This window comes from Ostrinia furnacalis, unplaced genomic scaffold (assembly GCF_004193835.3).
Source record: "Ostrinia furnacalis isolate ACB-3 unplaced genomic scaffold, ASM419383v2 OfSCF7012, whole genome shotgun sequence".
NCBI lineage: Eukaryota > Metazoa > Arthropoda > Insecta > Lepidoptera > Crambidae > Ostrinia > Ostrinia furnacalis.
In genome coordinates, this window is record NW_021137251.1 from 415,620 (window position 1) to 423,810 (window position 8,191).

Below are 8,191 nucleotides of genomic sequence, written 5' to 3' on the forward strand. Positions count from 1 at the left end.
CAGTAGCTTCCAAGAAGTATTGTGAGGACCAACAATATATCTTACGAAGTTATTCTATTGTACGCTACATAAACTTTCCCCTGGGAAAACTGGATCTTAACGGCTGAGACGTGAACTCTAAATCCTGGCGATATACAAGTCCAAGATCCAAGCGAGCTGCAGCAGTGGAAATGAGAGCTGAGTGGGATAGTCCCGAGCCTTTTTAAATATTTTTCACCTTTATCTAAAGAAAACTGACTAACCGGACATACTCCTGCGAAGACATTCTGCCTGACCAAGAACAGAAGTACAGTCAGCACCGCGACCACCGCTTGCAGCAGCTTCATGATTACCCGCGCCGCTCCGAGTTTGTGCGATTTTTTTGATTTTACATGCTTTTCCTATTTTTACGGAGAGAAAAATTGTAACCTGATTTCGTTGTAGTTTGGTGACATTTCACATGACACTGAAGTTTGGGCAGTCAAAATCAGGAAAGGAAAAAGAGTGAAAGGTTGGACATAGACGGCTTTAAAAAGGTTTTATTTTTCTTCTTACAAAAATGTAGAGTTGAGTACCTAGGTCTTGCCCAGACCACCCCAGACAATGTATATTTAACTCCGTACTTAAAGCGAAATTTTTGAGCATACGAAGAAGCATGTTAACTAGAATTGCAAACACAAAACTTTCGGGTGTTAGGTAATTCGAACCCGTGACCTTTAGCTTACTACAGGATGACTCTGACTACTGAAAATGTATTATACACTAGTTTGGTAACTAGTTAGCTTTAGTTATTTTGAGCAGAGCAATCATGACTTCCAAAATGTACCTAACCAATGCTTGTTAGGTTATACATAATTATAATATACTTGAGTTAGACTGTCTAATAATATTATTAATGTTTTCTAAGCAATAACTTTCAGTGTCCATTTAATTGTCTCATTATGATAATTTTACACTGCACTTCCGGTTTGTGATCTCATGTTGTGATTTGTAGTCTTGTATAAATTAAAATCAAAACAGTAAAATGTTAATATCAATTTTATTTAAAATAATGATTTATTACAATATTTTTAGAACATTGTTATAATAAGAAATAATTTATATCAAAATGCGCCGGGGTTTCCGCTTCCGATCACACTGTAGCGAAAACCACGTTAGCATTTTGTGGTCAATGGCGGGCAGTCGTTGGTGAACTATCGTGTCGAACGGACTATTCTGCCGAAATGTAATTGTGTAATACTGATGAGTAATATTGTTGTACAAGTTATTCAATAAATACTATGAAAAGTATCAACCAGCGTTTGAACTTAAAAGGAGGATAAAATGCTATAGAGATGGCACCAACAAACCCTCATGGAAAGTGATACCACTAAGTACTTACTTACACGTGTCTGCTGAAACCAATTTAATTTCACCTATCTGCGCTAGATCTTCCACAAACAATTCATTCAATTAATTTCTACGTTACCTTAGTACAGTTGTCGGTCAACGCCTACACAAAATATGCCGCAATGCCACAGTACAGCTCAACTTAGTAAATCTGTTTAACCCATACACACACAGTTCATAAAAAATCGGCTAAAGTTCTTGACTTTAGTGACTAGTTATTAAGTAAACGGTGAGTCCCAGTTGGTGCTGAGTTCTATTAATTTCAGATCGGGCCAATTTCAAAAACGTTTCATTGCTAGAAGAGACTCCAACAGACAACTGATAAATGAATAATGTAAAGAAAGATACTATGCCGAACGTAATAGTAAGCTAGCTCTGATAACTCTCATCATCACTGCTGAACATAGACCTCCCCCAATGATTTACATAATGATCAGTTGGTAGGCTCGAAGGTCTGCATCCAGTGCCTTCCTGCTACCTTAGAGATCGTCAGTAGGTACTTGATACCTCTAGTTCCCAAAAATGTTGTAAGTGATCGATCCAACTGAACCTACCACTTCCATTGTTAGTATGGACGGTGTATGACTGTGTAAGTAATTGAATAGACTCGGTGCCTCGTTTATTATTTTCATGACATTGTCCTATGATCGTGAACTTGAACTTTTGTTCAAGTAGACACCATAGGTTACCTGAGGACAACACAAGCCTCTTCCTATAATTTAGGTAGGCACCTAACTATTGCTTTTTTCAATACCTACGATTAACATCCTGATTAGTATGCCAAACAGTGTATTCCACAATTTATTTATTACGTCTAGTCGACATGTCCAAATCGCTTACAATTTATTAGGTGTCATTAGAAATATATTTGTTGAATAAAAATGTGATGACGCTTTCAGATTTTTAATTGAGGAAATGAATAGAGTTAAACCTAACAGACAAGAGAGGACCGCATAAGTAAGTCTTACTGATGACTAGAAAAAAATAATCTGGCAGGTAGTCGGTCAGAACTTTTTTCTTCTTTTAAAAAAATATTCTATTGGTCAGTGAACCCACCGGACCTTCACTCCAGCTCCAACGTCTTCCGTAGAGTTCCGGCACTCCTAAGTCCTCTGTTTTGGGCCTTGCTGAATGCGGAGGTAAACTCTGACAAGACTTTGATCAAAGAATAAGAAAATTGTAAGGAAACATGTGCTACTAGGAAAGTGGACACAACTTCGACCATAATATTATAAAGAGGAGCTGAGACCATCAGACTTCTTCTTGAGCATAGAAAAGATAGAGCCCTTTCTATAGCACAGACAGCAAAATACTAAAAGAATGAAATTGTAGTAGTTACTTGTACTCTTTCATGTCAAAGCTAACTTATATTTAATCTAGAGCCTTGCCTAGTATGCTTTGAACCTAGAGCCAAAGTCAGTGCGAACCTTGTATGGTCGTAGATTCGTATCATGACATTGCAGACGTGGGTCAATGAACACTTAAAACCGTTTAGGCAGGTGATAAACCATTATATTTAAAGTTTTGATCGATAGATGCACTCAGTGGACTGACGATTTGTTGTGTTGGGAGGGAACTGGAAGCAAGACCGGATCGTTGTGGAAATTCTTGGGGAAGGCCTTTGTCAGTGGACGTCCACTGGATGAAACGAACGAACTCGATAAAGTATCTATGCTATCGTTATAAAATAGTACAAACTTACACCTTACCTTCACTGGTTGGGTTTTTATTGGCGGTCAAGCTGTAGATCCTGGTTACACAGGAGCCGCAGCGGTAGAAACTAGAGGTGGGAATACTTACTTAGTCCCGTCTATTGTTATAAATTAAGATATCCGCAAATGAAGGGAGAGTAGGTGGGCAATCAAATAATGTCGTAAAATGGCTGAAACACATGTGTACGTACTACTTACCTACGTAATGGCGTGGGTTTTAGAGGTAGACAACACGGCAACGTAACATTTGATTTCGATTATATTGTCACATTTTATTACATCTATTATTTTGAAGATGAAGCTACGTTCTTGTATTTTCTCCTACCTTTTAGGACCTCAATTTTGGGGAGTATCTCAATGCTCTTCACTAAGTACCTAAGACCTACCTAAAAACGTGATTCATACCGATGAATTCGATGTGTCTCCTAATTAAAAAAATAATCGTAACTTCATCACGTGGCTTGTTCACGAGCATTTAAAATAATGTTACGAACAAAGTGTAATTCAAGTTTTTATTCGAACTACCCATTTGACGCTGAAAAAAAATCAAATAGAGAACGTCGTTCGTTCCAAAAACATGAGATGTAGAGTAAGGCTGAGTTGCACCACCTAACTTTAACCGTAACTATGACGATAACCGGTGCTTTTTGTGTGGATTTTGACAGATTTTTGACGTTTGTCAAAGTTAAAGGTAGATGGTGCAACTCACCCTAAGTATTCTCGTAATACTCGTAATTAACTCGTTAGTAACTCTTGTAAGTTTTTTTTTATGTGACAGGAGGCAAACGAGCAGACGGATTACCTGATGGTAAGTGATTATAAGTAAACATGTCTTGACTGCTTGTTTATACCTTTCTTTCAAATAAAAACTATTCTATTCTATTCTAAACACGTAATTAGATAAGTAATCTAAATTACAATTTCAATTGCCAATTAAATTTTTGGCGATTCTTAGAAGATAACAATACTCTCCCAATGTAATAACCTAGTTATGTAGACCATAGAGTCGCTTAGGCACGGACCAGCCAAAATCGATCGCTCATCGAGAAACAGCCAAGCAGCCCATACAATAGATTATCCCCCCAAAGTATCCTAAGCAATGGCAAATTCCGCACACTTCCAGCCACATGTACATTATTGAAAGAGGCGCCAATCATGATCGTGTGCAGTCATGGCGTATCCTCAGCCATTGTTTACGACTTTAAGTGCTCATATACATTCAGATCGCGAAATTCGCGATACAAACCACGTCCGCTGCGGGCAGATTAAGAATTAGCTGTAGTAATAAAAAAAGAAGTCAGAGATAAGGAATGCAGCTTAAGATTTTACCAGTAGTTTTAAGGCATACAAACTAAGTTAACGTATAGAAACTTTTATCTTCTGCTACCTACTGATGATCATGATACACACAAAAATTGTGTCAAAATCCTTACTTACTTTTAGGCTGAGTTGCACCACCTAACTTTGACCGACAATAACCGGTGCTTTTTGTATGGAGTTTGACAGATTTTTGACGTTTGTCAAAGTTAAAGTAAGTTGGTGCAACCCAGCCTTAATTACTTACTGAAACATGTACTTAATTGTTTTTCCGTCTGTCGGACTACCGCGAATGACCTAAATTGAATTTAATTCAGAAATGAGGAGATCCAGGAAAACTAGTAAAGCAGACCCTATCCGACAGTGTAGATAACATCTTTTAGTTGGGAAACGAAAGACGAAAGATACACCGTTTTCATTTTGACCAATTCAGCCAATTCGTCCATAATTTCAGCCTACTTCGCCACAAGCACAATCTTGTGCTTTTTCTTCTAACCGCTGCCAGCTATCTTCACCAGATTGTCTAGCGATTAGGTTATAGACTGACAATGAATTTATCACCTTAGGGACCATTCACACCAAGTTTTTTCAGGCGTTGACGTAACACGCAGATTTGGCGGTCTTTTTTGTGGGTAAGCCTCGTCCTTCTGACTTGGTGAGCCCCACATATTCCTGTCCCCGCAGGGTAGGTATGCGACTCAACGAATTTTTTCCCCGTAAAAAAAATTTTCCCACGAAGAAGAAGTGTTTTGAATAACCAATCAGAATTCATTGTTTCCACTTCTCTTCTCCGCTCCGTACTGCGCCAAAAATCTATAGAAAAATTAGTCCACCCGATATCTCCGCTCTATTCCGCTTTGGTGGAAACCAGACCTAATGCATTACCTACCTGAAAGAAGGTGGATAATTACGAGTATAAGTGTGCACAGCGCGTTTTGTTTGCCTGAAATATTGTGATGTACATGAATGGACTTAATTATGACTGTAGATAAGTAGTTAGGTACAAAAATACAATACAAGGAAATAGGTACAAGGATACGCTGAAATGTGACGATCGTATTTTGATGCCTATGCCTACCTACCTACCTTTATGACCTATCCAGTATGACTTAACGTTACCTATCTGATGATAAAGGAAATCAAGGGTCAAATGTATTATGCACGAATTTGACGTCAGTCATACAAAAATGTATGAGTCAAAATTCATACCTAACAGGGTTTTATGATATCCTAATAAAACCGCAACGATTTATTCATATTGTATGCGTTACATTAATTATTTCTTACACAGCACGCGCCTTAGTTAATTTAAAGTAACTCTACGTAGCTTCCTCCTGCGACGTAACCTGAGCTAGTATTATTTTTATTTGCTACTTTTTGGCACCTAAGTATTTTTGTATTTGTAGTAAGTATTTAATATATGCAATATTTATTAATATGTGCATCTTTACTTAATTGAACGTCAAAAAATACGAAGATGGCTTTTACGAGTGCAATATTACTCCCACTTATTTATCAGCGCTAGGAGACCAACACGATGTAATGCCAAGTGAGTGAATGTAGAAAACACTAGAAAATGTAAGTATTAATCAATTATTTTCTATCTTACTTTGTAGACTAGTAATAACTAGTAGTAGACTAGTAGAAACAGTAGTAACTAGTAGTACGTATTTATAACTGTACTAGCTTTTGCCCGCAGCTTCGCCCGCGAGAAAGTTTTGTTTGTCACAGATCGTCATAAATTATAACCTATATATTATTCTGGGTTATAAACAATAATACTGTAAAGTTTCATCAAAATCCGTTCAGTAGTTTTTGCGTGAAAGAGTAACAAACATGTTGACATCCAGACATCCATGCAAACTTTCGCATTTATAATATTAGTAGGAGATGAGTTAAGTACTCTCTTATTTTTATGGATATCAAACGGGTAAGTAACGGTTTGTCATTATGTTCGAACACTCGGTAACTAAAAAGGAAAAGGGCCTTTATAATCCCTATAGAGCCGAGATAGCATTTAATATGTATGTAAATACTTAACCTACTGTCACATCGCAGAGAAATACCTACGTTACTTTATATATTACGTTCTATTAACCACATAACAAAAAGTTGCGGTTGGGGTATTACGCGTTATTACGCGAATTTCAATCTTATATCCCTGCCTACAGTGTGTAGGATTTGATTGACAAATGAAAGTGCTTTCGTAGAAAAATAAAACGACTCACTAATTTTTAATGTACTAAAACCAAATAGTCACTAATGTAATTTATGTCTTAGGCAGACATGACTTCTGAAAATGGCGCCCACCGTGGTAGACTGTTTAATGATGATAACTATCGTTCGTGTGTACTATATCTAATACCTACTACATAATACAAATCGTTAAGATGCCCATGCCAGTTTGTCACGATTGTTAAGATAGTTATACCTACTATGCTAAAACTAAGCAAACCCCTTGCAGTGTTAAGGGGAAATCTGATCATTTTTAGGTACAAGGTATACCTAACTTCGTTTGGAAGATCCTTACATTAATAATAATAATAATTTCCTTACAAATGAGTGCGGAATGCATCGCGATGTTGTGGCAGTTGACAAAGGCCTCACGCCGCTCTCCTTGGCGATCGAGAACTGGCGCAAGCCAAAGGTGCTGAGCGTCGCGGATCGGAAGGACGTATGGAAGAGCAAGGAGCTGCATGGGAGGTTCTATCGGGCCCTAACAGGTCCCGGTGTGGACCTCCTCGCCTCGGTGAACTGGCTACGCTTCGGTGACCTCTTCGGGGAAACCGAGGGTTTTGCTTGTGCAATTGCTGACGAGGTAATGATGACGAACAACTACCGAAAATATATCTTGAAGGACGGTACGGTCGACATTTGTCGAGCATGCCACCGTCCCGGAGAGTCACTCAGGCATATAATTTCTGGTTGTTTGCATCTTGCTAACGGTGAGTATTTGCACAGGCATAACCTAGTNCCGGTAGCTTGGGCCCTGCTCCGCTGCCAGCGGGTTAACTATTTTTAAGATTTTTGTTTTTATAATGTATTTTTATTTTTTGATAATTGCATTGTAAAAAGAAAAAAATAAAAATAAGAAAGAAAATTGAATAAAGAAATAATAATAATAAATACACTTTATTGCACACCAAAGATAAGAACAGAAAGAAAAGGAACACACAAGGTACAACTAGGCGGTCTTATCGCTATGAAGCGATCTCTTCCAGACAACCTATGGTGAGGACAGTCAGTGGAGTGGGAGTACATTCTCCCAATCGGGTATCTTTTATAGGACTATTCCGAAAATCTGCTATCGTTTTTAGAAGTCTACAGATCAAATTCCTAGCCAATTTTTACTACACATTATGTTTATTATACTTAGTCAAGAACAAATAGCAATTCAGCGTGCGCGTTGTCCACCATAAACGTAGAGGAAGCAATGGGCAACATGCTCCAAAAACGGCTGCCATTGTTTTTATGTTAACTTCAGCAGTACATACAATGGTTGGGACTTGAGTCAAGCTGTCACTCAATATTAAATTATACGGTGGCACCAATCTTGATGATAATTTTAATACACGATATACTTCAACATAACATGTCATTTAATCTCCACTGAAAGAGCACGGACTCTCTAAATTACCTACTTATGTTCCAGGATTCTACACTCCCTACTGAAAGATATGCTATCCCTAGGGCCTAGGGGTTCGCCATTCGACGCCAGGAGGTTCGCGAAATCGCGACAAGAAACAGGCACACATCACTTAAAACACAAAAAAACATTTCTTTGGTACTTTATT